The following is an 18639-nucleotide window of genomic DNA, read 5'->3' as shown; positions in this document are numbered from 1 at the left end:
AGACATTTATTGATGTTATCCCAGAATTGAAGGTCTTCTATGTTCTCCCATATCCTAAACCAAAACCATAATCTCAGTATGTGTTTTTGGGCTAAGAAAGCAGAGTCTCTGGTCCTAATCAAATATCACTACCCTCCAACCCTCATTCAACCTCCATGCTTCAGAATCAGACCATCACATGCTGCTTTTCCTTGTTGTCAGCATCAACCAATCCCCTTCCAAAGTCCCTTCATCAGGGTGCCTGAATTAAGCATCTACCTTTGGCTCAGGTCATTATCCTGGGGTCCTGGGATCAAGCCCCGTATCGGGTTCCCCACTCAGTGGAAAGGCTGCTTCTCCCTCTGCCACCCACTTGTGCTTGCTCTCTCTCTCTCAAATAAATAAATAAAATCCTTTTTTAAAAGTCCCTTCATCAAAAAAATAAATAAATAAGAATAAAAAATAAAAAGTCCCTTCATCAATTTATAATTTCATACTTGTCCACTGCTTTCCTCTCCACTCTTTCTGTTACTATCCAGTACCTGGGTCACCATCCCTTAAAATGGCTTTTTCTTTCTGTCCTCCTCCTCATTGTCACAATGCCATTGTAAATATTGCACCAACCTTGAAATCACAATTAAATCCTTCTCACATTGGGGCACCTGGCTGGCTCAGTGGCTGAATGTCTGCCTTTGGCTCAGGACATGATCCAGGGTCTTGGGATCAAGTCCTGCATCAGGCTCCCTGCACCTGCTTCTCCCTCTGCCTATGTCTCTGCCTCTCTCTCTCTCTCTCTCTCTCTGTCTCTCATGAAATAAAATCTTTAAAAAATAAATGCCTCTCATATTTAATAGCTATAACATAAAGGAAGAGGGTAAATGAACCTATATGGTGATAAAATTTCTACATTCCATTTAAAGAGGCAAAATTTTTATTCTAAAGAGATTGTGAAAGGTTAAATATGGATATTATACTCCCTTAAGCAACCATTAGGAAAATCACAGAAGACCAATTATTAAAGATCAACTATTATAAGAGACCAGCAAGTTAATGTAAGAGACCAATTAATAAAAGATCAGTAATCAGAATAGATTAAAAACATGAACCAAGTATATACTGTCTACAAGAAACTCACAGAAAATACAATGATACAGATAGGATAGAAGCAAAGGGATACACTTCCACTTCTACCTCAAATGGAGTAACAGACACTGGATTTATCCTCCTATATAAAATAACAAAAAAAATCAGAGAAAATACATGAAATAATCATCTTCAAGTAATGAAGGACAGTGATCCTTGAGAGGTGGGAAAGGAAACAAGGCCAACCCCATTGATTACACCAACTTTCTATCTTGAGAGAGTTTTCAGGCCATGATAGAGAGAACTCGATGCCTAGCATACTGTCTGAGCTGAGGATAATCCAGACCTCAGAATCTGAGAAAATCAAGGCAGCTAGAGATGGTTGAACAGAATATCATAGAGGACAGAAGAGCAGAGAGAGAGAATTGCAGAGGGCCCTCCTTGATCATGCAGCTAAGTGCTGATCATCACATGTGTGTGAGGAACCTACCAGGACTAGGGTAAAAACAACCTGAAGGGGTTAGACATAAGTCCTGGCACTCACATAGGGCATGGAATAATGACTGTTCCCATCAGCCAGAACTGAAATATTCATAACTCATAGGCCACTGGACTCAGGAAGGTCTTGACTCAGGAGTGGAAATAATCAGCCCCAGGCAAGCACTGTTCCAGACTTGCCTAACAAGTCATAAAAGCAAGACCCAAAAGCATTGCACTGTTTCAGAGTAGCTAAACTGAATTCTAGAACAAGACTCAAGAAGACTTCTAGATAGACAAAAATATTCAGCACCAAACAAGGTAAAACTCACAATGTCCATGCTACTATTCGTTATAAGAAAGCTGGAATGGTGGGCAGCCCTGGTGGCTCAACAGTTTAGCACCTGCCTTTGGCCCAGGGCGTGGTCCTGGAGTCCCGGGATCGAGTCCCACGTCGGGCTCCCGGCATGGAGCCTGCTTCTCCCTCCTCCTGTGTCTCTGCCTCTCTCTCTCTCTCTCTCTCTATCATAAATAAATAAATAAATAAATAAATAAATAAATAAATAAATAAATCTATCTTTAATTGTTCCAACACTAATTGTTGAAAAGATCACCTTTTCTCTAAACTTATTTGCATCTTTGTCAAAAAGCAGTTATCCAAATACATGTCTTTTAAAAATCAATGTAAATACATTAATTTAAAATTTATTTATTGCTGGGTGCATCAGTGGCTGAGTTTGTTAAGCATCTGACTTTGGCTCAGGTCATCATCTCAGGATCCTGGGATCAAGCCTCACATTGGGCTCCCCACTTGTTGGGGAGTCTGCCCTCAAGCAGACTCCCCAACTGCTTGTGCTCTCTCTCTCTCATCTCAGATAAATAAATAAATCTTTTAAAAAACATTTAAAATAAAATAAAAATTTATTGCTAAAAACTGCTAATCATCATCTGAGCTTTCAGCAAGTTGCAATTACTGATCACAGAACCGCATGACAAATATAATAATAATGAAAAAGTCTGAAATACTGTGAGAATTACCAAAATGTGACAAGGAGACAGGAAGTAAGCAAATGCTGTTGGAAGTATGACACTGATAAACCTGCTTGATGCAAGGTTGTCACAAACCTTCAATCTGTTAAAAAAAAATGCTGCATTTAGGAAGTGCAGTAAACCAAAGCACAATAAAGCAAAGTATGCCATAATTTATGTTTTCTTGCCATATTGAACCTTTTATTAATAATAACATCATCCTTTGTCTCTTGTAAACTTCTGATTTAATGTCTACTTTGTCTGATGTTAATATAGCCATCCTCACTCTCTCTTGGTTATTATTTGTATGGAGTACCCCTTTTTATGCTTTCATTTCTAACCTGCTGTGACTTTGGATCTCAAGTAAATCTCTTATAGATAGCATATAATTGGATCAAATGTTTTTACCCATTCTACCAGTCTCTATCTTTTGCTTGGAGAGTTTAAGCATTTACATTTAAAGTAATTACTGATAAGGAGGGACATATTTCTGTCACTGTGCTATTTTCTACATACATTATACTTTTTTACTCTCATTTCCTGAATTACCATCCTTTCTTTTGCATTCAGCTGATATTTTTGTAGTGAAATGTTTGAATTTCTTTCTCATTTCCTTCTGTAGATATTCTATAGCTATTTTCTTTATGGTTACCATGGGGAATACATTTAACATACTATTAACACTCTGATTTAAATTTATACCAGCTTAATTTCAATAACATACAAAAGCTTGGTTCCTTTACAGCTCCATCCCCACCCTTTTAGGTTGTTGATATCACAAAATTACATCATTATTCATTGTGTGCCCCCCAAAATAAACTAATAATTTCTTAAATAAATTAATCTCTTAAATTAGGTAGAATCAAGATTTGGAATTACAAACCAAAGTTACAGTAATACTAACTTTTACATTAATAACTGTTTTTAATGTATTATTAATCTCTTAAATCATGTAGAAAGTAAAATGTGCAGTTATAAACTACTGTTACAATAACAATAGCTTTCATAATTGCTCATATATAATGGGGAACCTGGGTGGCTCAGTCAGTTAAGTGACTGACTCTTGATTTTGGCTCAGGTCATGATCTCATGGTCATGAGACTGAGCCCCGCATCAGGCTTCCTGACCAGCACTGAGTCTGTTTGTCCCTCTCCCCGACCTCTGCCACTACCCCTGCTCATGTATGCTCTCTCTCTATCTTTTTTTAAAGATAAGTAAATAAAATCTTAAAAAAAGACAATAATTGCTCATGTGTTTACCTTTATTGAGATCTTTATTTCTTCATATGATTTTGAGTTACTGTCTAGCGTCCTTTCATTTCACCTTGTAAAACTCCCTCAAGCATTTCTTGTATAGCAAGTCTGGTGGTGACAAACCCCCTCAGCTTTTGTTTATCTGGGAATGTCTTAATTTCTCCCTCATTTCTGAAGAATAGATTTTCTGGATATAGGATTCTTGGTAGACAGTTTCTTTATTTTAACACCTTGAATATATTGGCCCTCTGTCTTCTGGTCTCCAAAGTTTCTGATGAGAATATGCTGGTAATCTAATTGAGGATCCTTTGTATGTGATGATTTGCTTCTCTTGCTGCTGTCAGATTTTCTCTTTGTCTTTGGTTTCAGAAAGTTTGGTTTTAATGTGTCTTAGTGTGGCTCTCCTTCAGTCCACTTAGAGTTTGTTGAGCTTCTTGGATATTTATATGCATGTCTTCCATCAAATTTGGGAAGTTTTCAGCCACAACTTGGAAAAAAACAAATGTCCATCAATATTTCTCCAAATATTCTCACTGCTCCTTTTTCTGTCTCTCCTTCTTTTGGGATTCCAATAACATGAGTATAAATTCACTTGATGGTATCCCACAGGTCTCTTAGGTTCTGTTTGCTTTTCTTCAACCTTTATTTTCCCTGTCTCAGACTTGAAATTTTCCATTGTCCTACACTCAAGTTCACTGATTCTTTCTCCTGCCTGCTCAAATCTGTCTTTAAATCCCTCTACTGAATTTTTCATTTCAGTTATTGTACTTTTCAGCTACAGAATTTCTTTTTGGCTTCTTTTCAGGGTTTTCTATCTCTTTGCCGATATTTCCATTTTGCCCACACACTGTGTTCTTGACTTCCTTCACATCTTCCTTTAATTCCTTGAGCATCTTTAAGATAGTTATTTTAAAGTCTTTGTTTAACATATCTGCATTAGGTCTTTTTTTGAAGACAGTTTCTGTTGATTTATTTGTTTTTCTTCTTTTTTTAAAGATTTTATTTATTTATTCATGAAAGACACAGAGAGAGAGGGAGAGAGGCAGAGACACAGGCAGAGGGAGAAGCAGGCTCCATGCAGGGAGCCCAACATGGGCCTCAATCTCGGGTCTCCAGGATCACACCCTGGGCTGAAGGTGGTGCTAAACCACTGAGCTACTCAGGCTGCCCAAGATTTTATTAATTTATTCATGAGACCCACCCACACACACACACACACACACACACACAGAGGCAGAGACATAGGCAGAGGGATAAGCAGGCTCCATGCAGGGAGCCCAATGTGGGCCTTGATCCCCGGTCTCCAGGATCACGCCCTGGGCTGAAGGCAGCACTAAACCGCTGAGCCACCCAGGCTGCCGTTATTTTTTTCTTCTTTGAGTGCTACATTTTCCTGTTTCTTGGTACATTTTGTGATTTTTTTTTTTGTTCGATACTGGACATTTGAATCTAATAAATGGTAACTCTGGACATCAGATTCTCCCCTTTCCTAAAGTTCATTGTTATTATTGTGGGTTTTTTAAGATTTATTTATTTATTCATGAGAGACACAGAGTGAGAGAGGCAGAGACATAGGCAGAGAGAGAAGCAGGCTCCCCAGGGAGCCCAATGTGAGACTCAATCTCAGATCCCAGGATCACACCCTGAGCCAAAGGTAGATGCTCAACCACTAAGCCACCCAATCATCCCTGTTATTATTGTTTTTATTTTTTATACATTTTATTGTTGTAGACCGTCTCTGTGCTGAGGATCAGCCTGAGGTATATACTTAAGGTCATCTTCTTTGTCTTTTGGTAGGCTCCACACCCAGTGTGGAGTCCCACATGGGGCTTGAACTCACAGTCCTGAGATCAAGACCTGAGCTGAGATCAAGAGTTGGACACTTAACTGACTGAGTCACCCAGGAGCCCAAATTTTAGGTCTTCTTAGAGATCTTTTCTTTCCTTGGGCATGCACAGCCCACTTTCTAATATTCTTCATATATGTAGTTTTTTTAATATCCTAGTCTTTAAAATCTACCTCCCAAAGAGGAAAAAGTAAAAGTGAAGGGAGGAGAAAAGGTGCCAGCCCTTCACATCTCCTGGAAGTCACTTCAGCTGGAGAGAAAGGGTCTTGCAACAAAAGGGGGAGGTGCAATAACTATGACTGATCACCTCTTTGCACCTCTGTGATCAGACGCAGCAATCAGAACACAGATCCCCAGTAGTTGGAGAACAGAGTCCTTATTGCCCACACTAGCTCCCACAGCTGCATGCAAGTTGCTCCAGGGACACATGTATGATATCCTGTCATGTGGTTGGGGGGGGGTAGTGGATTGGTAGCTGCTACTATGCTAAAAAACAAAATTTACTACAATTTACCATCCAAGCCTTCCTCTGGAAATTGAAAGCCTTCAACAGACTCCAGAGTTCCACAATAGTTGTATCAGACAGATTATGCCGATGCAACAGTAGTCTAGACGGAGAGACAGATTCCTGATGCTTCCTATTCTTTCATCTTCCCACTGTTTATCATTTTTTAAAGCTTAGATCAACAGTTCTAACTACCAAGTGAAAGGGAATTCATGGGGCAAAGGAACATGTTAAATGACACCACATGTATACAATCAGCACAACACAAACTGTGGGAACTCTGTAAGACAATGACCTGGCTTTGTCAAAAATTATGTTTAGACAAAAAAAGAGAGAGAGAGAAAGAGAGAGAGAGAGAGAAGCTATAACTTAAAAGAGACTTAAACACATAAAACCAAGTGCAATGTGTGGACCTCACTTGGAGCTTGACTTGAAAACCAGGAAAAATATTTTTATGAGACAGGAAAGGAACTCTATTAATTGACTGGCTATTGGGACATCTGGGTGGCTCAGCCATTAAGCATCTGCCTTTGGCTCAGGGTGTGATCTTGGAGTCCTGGAATCGAGTCCCACATCAGGCTGCCTGCATGGAGCCTGCTTCTCCCTCTGCCTATGTCTCTGCCCCCCCATTTTAATGAATAAATAAAATCTCTTTAAAAATTGGCTATTTAACTGTTAGGTATTTGAAATTCTATTTAACATAGGAACTGAAACTATGTGTTTCAACATGACAATGGTTTGTTGCAAGAAAATCTTGCCTAGAAACAAAAATCTGTAAAAGCTCACGTACCAGGCAACATGTTGCTTATCGAGTCTGTTTCAAGACCCTCATTTTGTTGTGTTCACCAGTCCTAAACTATGTGTCACAATCCTTGCCTAATCCTGGCTGATTTCTTGGTATGAAGAGCCTGCTTCAAATAGCCTTGCTTAATTTTCCCTTTTGTGGCACCACTGAGATTCTGGTGGTCTTTGTGAGAGAGTCAACTGTTAACAGGTATAATAATTTTTATGTCATGTTTATTAAGGAAAGAGGAGATTTATCTCCTAGAAGAAATATACTGAAGGATTTACATATTTTTAAGATTTTATTTATTTATTTATGAAAGAGAGCATGAGCAGGGAGGAGAGGAAGAGAGAGAGGGAGTAACAGATTCCTCACTGAGCAGGGAGCCCCACATGGGTCCACCCTGAGATCATGACTTGAGCCAAAGGCAAGTCATGAGCTACCCAGGTGCCCTCTGAGGATTTACATATTAATGCAAGTAAGACTGCGATTTGCTTCAATATAGTATGGGACAGAGAATGCCTGGGTGGCTCAGTGGTTGAGCGTCTGCCTTTGGCTCAGGTCATTTTCCCAGGTCCTGGGATCGAGTCCTGTGTCAGGCTCCCTGCAGGGAGCCTGCTTCTCTGTCTGCCTCTGTCTCTGTCTCACTCCGTGTCTCTCATGAATAAATAAAATCTTAAAAAAAAAACATAAAAATATTGCTGCATACAGCAACATAGTGGATTCTCACAACATAATGCTGAGTGAAAGAAGCCAGAGATAGAAGAGTACATAATTGTATGATTCCTTTGATATAAGTATGAGGAAGAGGCAAACCTAACTCGTGGTAAGAGAAATCAGGAAGTGGTTAGCTCTGGATGGTGTTACTAGAAGGGGCCCTAGGGAATCTTTTAGAACATTGGAATATTCTATATCTTGACCTAGGTGATTGTTACATATACATACATACATATATATATATATATATAGGTTCATATATATGTGTGTGTAAGTTCACACATATATGTGTATATATATATGTGTATATAAATATATATAAATTCATTGAGCTGTACACTTAAGTTTTGTGCTCTAAGTTATATCCCAACAAGAAAGTTAAAATTTTTTAAATCCTTAAATAAAGTAGAATAAATGACTAATGTGTCAGTACTTCCAAGACCTGAAATACAGAATGCAGGGTGGGCCCAGGAGTGTACACGTGGAGAATGGGGCCAGGTTCTCAGTTTCCCTCTCGCCACTAGGTGGCTCTCTCCTCTCTCTCTCAAGTTTTCTCAGTCCTCTGGGAAAAACTCAGGAAATGGGCCAGGAAGAGGAGGATTGTGTGCTCTGGGAAGGGACAGCCGAAGACCCTGAGTCAAAAACGCTATGTAATGAGCCGGCCTCACATAGAAGAGTGTGGCCTTTTTAAGGCAAAGACTTGAATCCCAGTTCTGCCATTTCCTCACGGTGTGACCTTGGGAATATTCCTGAACTTCTCTTTGCCTCAGTTTCCACATCTGTACAGTGGAAATAATAGTATATCCTTTGTGGTGGGGTTGGTGGTAATGATGCTGTTGCTGTGAGCATGAAAGGAGCTCACCCTCAGGAAACTCTCAGAACATCTGGGCACAGAAGAAGAACTCAATGTCATTATCTAAGTTACTAATAAAAGAGGAGATGTCAGTAACCAAAAGGGGAACACCTGGCATCTCACTTCTTCTGGAGGCCAAGTAGGTTTTGGAAGCTGACTGAGCTGGGCATGAAAAGAGCCTGCTCTGGCTTCTATGTTCTTTTCTAGAACGTGATGACCTATTCACAGCGACCACAGCTAGTGCTGGCCCAGATCTTGGCCCAGAGGGTTTCGCCAGTCTTTCTGTGGCTTTCAGAGCTCTGTACCTCAATGAGGGAGACAGAATAATGGTACCCCCCAACTTCAAAGATTTCTACAGCCTCGTCCCCCAGACCTGTGAATATTACCTTCCACAGCAAAAGTGACCTTGCATGTATCGTTAAGTACCTTGAGATGGGGGCAGTTATCCTGGATTGCCAGGACAGATCCAAGGGAATCACCTGGATCCTTACAGGAGGGAGGCAGGAGGATCAGAGTCACAGAAGCAGAAATGAGAACCGAAGCAAAAGTCAGAGTAATGACCAAGGAGCCAAGGAATGCAGGCAGCCCCTGGATGCTGGAAACTCAAGGGGCAGATTCTTCCCTAGAGCCATCTGTAAGAACTGTAGGGGCCCACTGCAGGCCACCCCAAGTGCATCACTCTGGCATAAAGGCCTTTTTTTTTTTTTGGCATGAAGGCATTTTGAGTTAAAAAGCAATCAAGGGGGTGGTCACCTGGGTGGCTCAGTGGTTGAGCATCTGCTTTTGGCTCAGGTCATGAGCATGGTCCTGGGATTGAGGCCTGAGGAGCCTGCTTCTCCCTCTGCCTATGTCTCTACCTCTCTCTGTGTGTCTCTCATGAATAAATAAATAAAATATTTATTAAAAAAAAAAAAGAAAGCAACTGAGAAGCACCTGGGTGCCTCAGTTAGTTGAGCACCCAACTCTTGATTTCAGCTCAGGTCATGGTCTCAGGGTTGTGGGATGGAGCCCTGCGGGAGGCTCTCCAAGGACCAGAGAGGGCAAGGAGGCTCCCTGCTCTGAGGGGAGCCTGCTTCTCCCTCTGCCTCTGCCTGCCGCTCCACCTGCTTTTGCTCGCTTTCTCTCTCTCATTCTCTGTCAACTAAATAAATCTTTAAAAAGAGCACAGAGACTGCTTGAGAATCTCTTTCCCTCTTCTTCTGCCCCTCCCCCTGCTCGCACACATGCATGCACATTCTCAAATAAATAAATAAAATCTAAAAAAAAAAAAGGAATCAAAACGCAGCAGATTCAGGGAAAGCTCTGGAACCACCTCCCCAACTCAATGGACTTAAAAATAATTTAGGGGATCCCTGGGTGGCGCAGCGGTTTAGCACCTGCCTTTGGCCCAGGGCGCGATCCTGGAGACCCGGGATCGAATCCCATGTCGGGCTCCCGGTGCATGGAGCCTGCTTCTCCCTCTGCCTATGTCTCTGCCTCTCTCTCTCTCTCTGTGTGTGACTATCATAAAATAATAATAATAATAATAATTTAGATAGGAGACCTGGCCCAAGAAGAGAGCTATCACCATAGATAACTAACTACAGTATGATATGAACTATGTACGGTGCACAAGGAGGAACCTAGCAAGGCCACTTGGATCAAAGTGGGCACTCTTTGTCCCCTTGTTTCTGAGGGGTCCGGCAAACATTTGTTTTTCATCTTTGTGTAAACTGTATTCCTTTCCCCTGAATCCCAGCTGCCTACCTGCTTCTCCTTTGTCCAGAAGGACACACAGACCTCATTTTGCCCAAGTGTCTGGAATTTCTATGTCAGTGTGGATTCCCCGTATGTACACCTGTTAAATTCGAGTTCCTCCGGTGAACCTGTCTCATATCAATTTGATTCTTAGCTCAGCTAGAAGGACCTTGAAAGGGGGGAAATGTTTTTAAGATTCTATTTATTTATTCATGAGAGAGGCAGAGACATAGGCAGAGGGAGAAGCAGGCTCCCTGCAGGGAGCACAATGCAGGACTCGATCCCAAGATCCTGGGATCACGACCTGAGCCCAAGGCAGACGCTCAACCACTGAGCCACCCAAGCGTCCTGGGACAGGAATTCTTGTTCCCCAACAAAACATGGCCTTTGATGTTACCCTATAAGACCTATTTCACATTACTGACCTCCAGGGACTGTAAGGTTAGAAGCGTGTGTTGGTTTAAGCCGCTAAATGTGTGCTCACTTGTTACAGGAGGAGCTGGGATCTAATACATGCAACTCCACACAATGTCTGGGCAATGTGGTGGGGTCTGCAGCTGCGATATGATTTTGGAGCAGCGTTGTTGGGGCCTAGAGCCAACAGCCAAGAAAGAATTCTTGAGATGTCTTTGGTGCCAAAAGATGTTTTTTTTCAGCCCAGGGACAGGACCTGTGGGCTAAAAGAGCTGCTGTGTCAGGACTGTGAGGAGCAACTGATTATACACTCCTGAGTTGGGGGAGGTAAAGACAAAGGGACAGTCCAGAAGGACTTTCATAGGCTAAAGAAGAATCACAGAATCTCAGAAGCCTGCCTATTGTCAAACTAAGGTTGTTTTTCCCTCTGGCAAAACATTAACGTGAAGTCAGTTTGAGAGATTCCACCCCCGCTCCCCAGGGAGGAACATTATACTCCACTTGTCTCAAGTATTTGTCAACGGGCTGCAGGTTATCAGGACATTTAATTTTTTTTAAAGATTTTATTTATTTATTTATTCATGAGAGACACAGAGAGACAGAGAGGCAGAGATACAGTCAGAGGGAGAAGCAGGTCCCATGCAGGGAGGCCGATGCAGGACTCGATCCCAAGACCCTGGGATCACTACCTGAGCCAAAACAGACGCTCAACTGCTGAGCCACCCGAGTCCTTAGGACATTTAATTTTATCTGCATTTCCTTCTGCTTTTGTTTCTCACATCAGTTGTACATCCTAACTTCCATCATTGTTTAAACAGGACATGCAGGCGCCTGGGTGGCTCAGTTGGTTAAGCGTCTGCCTTTGGCTCAGGTCATGATCTCAGGTCCTGGGATCGAGCCCCACTTCGGGCTCCCTGCTAAGTGAGGAGCTTGCTTCTCCCTCTCCCTCTGCCCCTATCCCCCACCCCTGCTTGTGCTTGTCCTTATTTGGACAGACAATCTCCTGGTTCAACATTCGCTAAGTACACACAACCACTTTAGCTGAACGTGTGCATTCCCTCAGACCCTGCACTGCCAGTTCTGGCTGCGTACACGGTGTGTCCACCGAAGGACCTCTATCTACAAGAATGTTCCCAGCAACACCACTTGTCATTGCCCAAAACTGGAGGTGACCCAAATGCCTGTCAGCAGCAGAACAGATAAATAAATACACTCATCACTTCCTACACAGCTCCCTGGGGCTCTGAATCTGCCCTTCTCTGTGCTCACAGCAGGGAGGAGGCCTGGAAGACTCTGACCGGGCCCCCCCCACCCACCCAGTAAGTGCGGTCTGTATTCAGGATGCCTGCGAGCACAGGGGGGTTGAAGCACTTTCCATGAGTCAACCGATCTCATCCTCACAGCAACACTAAAAGGCCAGTGCTTTTATTATCTGTTTTACAGATGGAGATACTGAGGCACAGGACATCTATATAAGATGCCAAGGCATGTTTCCTCTTGCAGAATGAGCATTTGAACTCAAGCAGTCTGCCTCTACTATGGGAGTAGGAGACGTGGACAGTCACACGTGGATGTAGCCAGGGAACGGCAAGCTTGTCCCCTCACAGCTGGGAAATATGAAACAAGAGGCCAGCTTTCCTCAAGACCCTGTCTGGAAGCGCTTCCTAACCCCTGGGCTGGCCTTCCCCGGAGATTGGCACCACAGGCTGAGGTGCCAGAGTGTGGGGCTGATCATGTCCTTTCCAGCTCCAAGCTGGGTGCCAGGACATTTGTTTCTGGTCTGATGAACAGAGCTGGGGAAGCCCTTAGGGACACAGTGAAGGGTGCGGCGGAGGAGGTGGGGGGCAGTTAGGATACTCAATATTCTTCAATATTGCAAAAGCCCAACACTTGAATCAGGCTCCAGGCCAGAATATCATCCCTGAGTGGCCAGAACGTGCTGGTTGTTCCCCTCTGTTCACAGACCAAGGACCAGAGAACTTGAGTACAGATTGGTCAAACACAGGGAAATTAAGGAACACTCCAAATGCATCATGAGGAATGATATACCTTCCAAAGGGGGAAGACTGGGTTTGGGTTTACCAGATCAGCTATAAAAGCTTCATGGTTATCACAGGCCTGGGCCTCTCAAAGGCTGGGAACCCTGAGGTTGGGGAGGCCACTCCAGGAGTCCAGGAACCAGGAACCACCCATACATGCAAAGCTGCTGTAACAGTGTCAGCTCCATTTTGCATACTACAGAGACAGGCTGGCCACAGACCCCTGTGCCAGGACAGCTGCCTCCAATCTGCTGGTGACAGCCCAGCCAGCCTCACTGCCCGGGGAAGTCCAAGAACTGTCTGGGTCCAATTATTTTTCCAAGCAGCAAAAGTTCTGGGAAACTGGCTGGTGCAAACCACTAAATTTCCCTCACTTGTAAACTGGAGACAGTCATCATTCTGGCTGTGACAATTAAGTGGTCTCCTCTTGTCACATGCAAGAATCAGGAAGGGATACAGGTCTGCGAGGCCTAAAGTTTACATAAGAACTAGCAGAGGGACGTCTGAGTGGCTCAGCGGTTGAGCATCGGCCTTTGGCTCAGGGCGTGATCCTGGAATCCCAGTATCAAGTCCCACATCAGGCTCCCTGCGTGAAGCCTACTTCTCCCTCAGTCTGTGTCTCTGCCTCTGTGTGTGTGTGTGTCTCTCATGAATAAATAAATAAAATCTTAAAAAAAAAAAAAGAACTAGGAGGAAAGATGTTGAAATTAACTCAAAAGATCTTGGGGTGGGGAGCTGCCTGGCTCAGTCATGGAGCATGCAACACTTGATCTCGGGGTTGTGGGTTTGAGCCCCATGTTAGGTATAGAGATGACTCAAAAAAAAAAAAAGAAAAAAAAAGGGGATCCCTGGGTGGCTCAGCGGTTTAGCACCTGCCTTCGGCCCAGGGTGTGACCCTGGAGTCCTGGGATTGAGTCCCACGTTGGGTTCCCTGCATGGAGCCTGCTTCTCCCTCTGCCTGTGTCTCTGCCTCTATCTCTGTGTGTGTGTGTGTGTCTCTCATGAATAAACAAATAAAATCTTAAAAAAAAAAGATCTTGGGATGCATAAAACCCTTGACTGCACCTTTATTTACAAACCAATTCTTCACTGAGCTAAAGGCAAAAATTTAGAAAAACCTAGTTTAATGATATTTGATAGATCCAAGTGAACTAATCTAGATTTAAAAACCCCAGTGCAAAAAAAAATAAAATAAAATAAAAAAATAAAAAATAAAAACCCCACTGCAGGAGTCAGAAGAGCATGTGACTCTTGATCTCAGGGTTGTGAGTTTGAGCCCCGCGTTGGGTGCAGAGATGACTTAAAAAAACACAATCTTAAAAAAATTTTTTTTAATTAAAAAAAAAAACAGGCAATGCAGTGACTAATTACAATTAAATAATGTCAAGGCATTGGCTCATCAACCAGAAAACCTGGATGCTATCAAAGCTTCCTTCCAGCCTCCTGTAGACAACCACACCCAAATGAGATATGCCAACACAACAGCTTCTCTGCTGAGCCTCCTTCTCCTGCTGTTCCCTTTCACCACACAAATCCCATCCACTGTGACCCTGACAGTTCCCTTCAGAGAAGCCCAGCATGCATGGGAGCTCCCCAGGGTCCTCTCTCAAAGGGTCTCCCACCTCTCCTGCCCAGGAGCAGAACCCAAGAACTCGGAGCTGATGGGAACCATACAGATTGCACTGCTGGCCCCAGTCTTCACCCTGTAAGGCCGCAGTCACATGACTGGCATGGCCGTGAGACTTGCTTCCACCAACAGAATGAGGTGGAAGTAACAGTGCCAGTTTCAAGCCTGGGTCTCCTTTGAGGGGCCTCGCATGTTTCTACTTGTACCGCTGCACCTCCAGAGGATGAGCCCGGGCTAGCCTATTGGAAGATGACAGACACTTGGAGCAAAACCAAGCCTCCCAGCCACCCCAGGAGAGACCAAGCTCTCAGTAAACAACTGACCCCAGACAGACGAGCAAACACAGTCAAGCCCAGGAGACCCAACCAGCCAGCCCTGCTGAAACTACCCGCCTGGGAAGTCATGAGCTTAAATAAAAGCTACAGAGCATGGGGATGGCTTGTTACACAGCATTATTGTAGCAGAAGAGCCTGCTGAGGGAAACCTGCAGACCCCTGGTCTGGCCAAAATCTTGAAGCCAGGCCGCTTGGATGTGGGTCCCATTTCCACCATTTGCCAGCTGAGTTGACTTTAAGATTCATCTGCAGGGTTGCCTGGGTGGCTCAGTTGGTTAAGTGTCTGCCTTTGGCTCAGGTCATGATCCTGGGGTCCTGGAATCGAGCCCTGCATCAGGCTTTCTGCTCAGTGAGGAGTCTACTTCTCCCTCTCCCTCTGCCTGCCGCTCCACCTGCTTGTGCTCACTCTCTCATTCTCTGTCAAATAAATAAGTAAAATCTTAAAAAAAAAAAAAAAGATTCATCTGTAAAATGGGATGGTAGTGACTCTAACCCAACAGGACTACTTTATCACTCAGGAGCTGAATGTTTACGGTGTTCCTACTGCTCCTGTGAGAAGCAGGACACAATGCCCTCACAGAACTCAGGCTCAAGTGGTGCAAAGCAAATGCTTAAAAACCAAGCTGATTGGGGATCCCTGGGTGGCTCAGCGGTTTGGTGCCTGCCTTGGGCCCAGGGCGCAATCCTGGGGTCCCGGGATCGAGTCCCGTGTCGGGCTCCCGGCATGGAGCCTGCTTCTCCCTCTGCCTGTGTCTTTTCCTCTCTCTCTCTCTCTCTCTGTCTATCATAAATAAATAAATAAATAAATAAATAAATAAATAAATCTTTAAAAACCAAGGAGATCTCTGACAGAATGTCGGGTGGAGAGAATAGCTGTGAAGACCAGTAAGGCAGTGTGAAGGGATGGAGGACTGGGAGTGCAGAGAGGAGAGGCTGCTTTTGATAAGGTGGTCAGGGAAGTCCACTCAGAGGAGGTGACATGCCAGCAGACACAGAAAGAAGAGAGAGAGTTATAAAGGCTGGAGGGGGAGAGCCCTCCAGCACAGGGCACAGCCAGTGCAAAGGCCAGGAGGCAGGCTTGCCATCAGTGTGCATGAAGAATGGAAGAAGGCTTGAGTGAAGCAGGCAGGAAGCAGGGTGGCAGCATAGTGGTGTCCAAGCAGCAGGCAGCAATGGGATCATGAGGAACAAGGAGAGTGCACATTATCATTGTGATAATTAAATGAGTTAATATGTGGAACGCGCTCAGGACAGTGCCTGGGTCATGGTGAGCGTCCAGGAGGTGTCAGCTTTCACTTTACTGTTGGCACTTTTACCCACAAAATGCAGTGTTTCTCCATTCCAGGGCCCCAAGAGAAAAATCCCCAGGGGATGATTGCCCCTTCCTGGAACTAAGAAGAAAGAGGTGGGGGTGGGGGTGGGGGTGGGGGTGGGAGGGGTATCTTGACAAGGGAAACTCGCTTTTGACTCTAAGTTGGTATTTGAATTTCTACAGCAAGACTGGGTCCATGTATTACTTATGAGATTAAAAAAATAATGCCAAGAGTGCCTGGGTGGCTCAGTCAGTTAAGCGTCTGCCTTCAGTTCAGGCCATGATCTCAAGGTCCTGGAATCGAGTCCCCGGTAGGGAGCCTGCTTCTCCTTCTGCCTATGTCTCTGCCTCTCTCTCACTGCATCTCTTGTGAATAAATAAATAAAAATCTTTTAAGATTAAAAAAATAAAAAGAAAATCTGCTGGTTCCTAAGAGCCAAACTGGGTTACAGAACAAAATTCCAAGGCCAGGGACACCTGGGTGGCTCAGCGGTTTAGCGCCTGCCTTCGGCCCAGGGCGTGACCCTGGAGACCAGGATCAAGTCCCACATCAGGCTCCCTGTATGGAGCCTGCTTCTCCCTCTGCCTATGTCTCTGTCTCTCTCGTGAATAAATAAATACGATCTTTAAAACAAGACAAAACATGGGACACCTGGGTGGCTCAGCAGTTGAGCATCTGCCTTCGACCCAGGGCATGATCCTGGAGTCCCAGGATCGAGTCCCACACTGGGATCCCTGCATGGAGCCTGCTTCTCCCTCTGCCTGTGGCTCTGACTCTCTCTCTTTCTGTGTCTCTCATGAATAAATAAATAAAATCTTTAAAAAAAAATTCCAAGGCCAAGGTTTTTTCCCAAATGGGCCACGACCTATTTCCCCCCACAGCCTCATCTGCTGACTCCCTCCCACGCAAAGCTGCACCGTCTTCCCAAAACAAGGCGGGTTCTCTCGCGCCTTTGCTACTTATGGTTGAAGACTCTGCTCCAACGTCACCTCTTCCCGTAAGACCTGCTGGCACCTCCGCAGAGTCCACCGGAGAACGTCTCTGCAGAGCAGAATCTTGTTAAATGTGGTCCCTGCGCCAGCCAGAGACGCAAGCCAGGAGCGGACAGTGCTCCTCGCAGCCGCCAGAGGGCGCTCTAAAAACGCCAACCAACCCGCTTGGTTTCCACCCAAACACCGCCCCCTCAACCACCACCACCAGTGCCTCCCAGGTGTTCTTAGAGTTATCAGGGAAGATGCTTACTGGGTTCAAATCCTAGGCGGGCCACCGATCCTGAAACTGAGCCAGTGGCATCACCTGTCCAGGCCCCTGTCCCTATACAGTGCCATCAGGGGGATGAAACAGATGGCTTCCTATAAAGCACCTGCAACAGTGTCAAAGAGGAGGTTCTCAGTATCTCAGTACATGCTGGCTACTGCATCACTAAAGCTGTTGTTTCCCGACAGGAAACAGCAAACTCAAATTGAGTGATTGGGGAGAGCTTAATAAAGAGACGATTATCACAAGGGCAGAGGCAGGTGAGTAGGGAAAGCTCGAGGTGGCACAGCACCCCCAGACCAGAAAGGAGGAGTGATGGATATAGAGAGGGATGGAAGGGTGGGTGGATGTGTTACAGTGAGCAGAGTAAAATGTTAACCGTGGAATCTAAGTGATGTGGCCACAACTTCTCTGTATGCTTCAAATTTTTCATTAAAATTCTTTGGGATGGATGCCTGGGTGGCTCAGTGGTTGAGTGTCTGCATTTGGCTCAGGTCATGATACCGGAGTCCTGGAATCGAGTCTTGCATCAGGCTCCTGGCAGGGAGCCTGCTTCTCCCTCTGCCTCTCTGTCTGTCATGAATAAATAAATAAAATCTTTTAAAAATAAATAAATAAAATACTATTTTTTAAAAAATGTTTAAGAGGGGCACCTGAGTGGCTCAGAGTCTGCTTCTCTTTCTCCCCCTGCTCATGTGCTCTCTCTCAAATAAATAAATAAAATATTTGTATTTTTTAAATATTATTTATTCATGAGAGGCACAGAAAGAGAGGTAAAGACATAGGCAGAGGGAGAAGCAGGCTCCGTGCAGAAAGCTTGATGTGGGACTCAGTTCCAGGACCCTAGGATCATGACCTGAGCCAAAGGCAGATGCTCAACCACTGAACCACCCAAGTGCCCCTAAATAAAATATTTTTCAAAAAATAAATAAATAGGGTAGCCCCAGTGGCCCAGCAGTTTAGCACCGCCTTCAGCCCAGAGTGTGTGATCCTGGAGATATGGGATCGATCGAGTCCCAGGTCGGGCTCCCTACATGGAGCCTGCTTCTCCCTCTCCCTCCCCTCTCCCTGTCCCTCTGCCTCTTTCTCTCTCTCTCTCTCTCTCTGGGTCATGAATAAACAAATAAAACCGAAAGAAAGAGGAAGGAAAGAAAGGAAAGAAAGGAAATAAAGAAAGAAAGAAAGAAAAGAAAGAAAGAAAGCAAGCTTGGATAGGGGGCACCGGGGTGACCGAGTCAGTTCAGCTTCTGACTTTTGAGCTCAGCTCAGGTCTTGATCTTGGGGTTGTGAGTTCCAGCCCCCCATTGGGCTCCATGCTAAGCGTGAAGCCCACTTAAAAAAGAATGCTGGGAAGGGTGTTGAGTCAGCAAAGAAATTTGGATGGAATTGGT

This window comes from Canis lupus, chromosome 1, assembly GCF_048164855.1.
Source record: "Canis lupus baileyi chromosome 1, mCanLup2.hap1, whole genome shotgun sequence".
NCBI classification, from domain to species: Eukaryota; Metazoa; Chordata; class Mammalia; order Carnivora; family Canidae; genus Canis; species Canis lupus.
The sequence above is the reverse complement of the archived record's forward strand: the minus strand, read 5'-3'. Positions refer to the sequence as shown.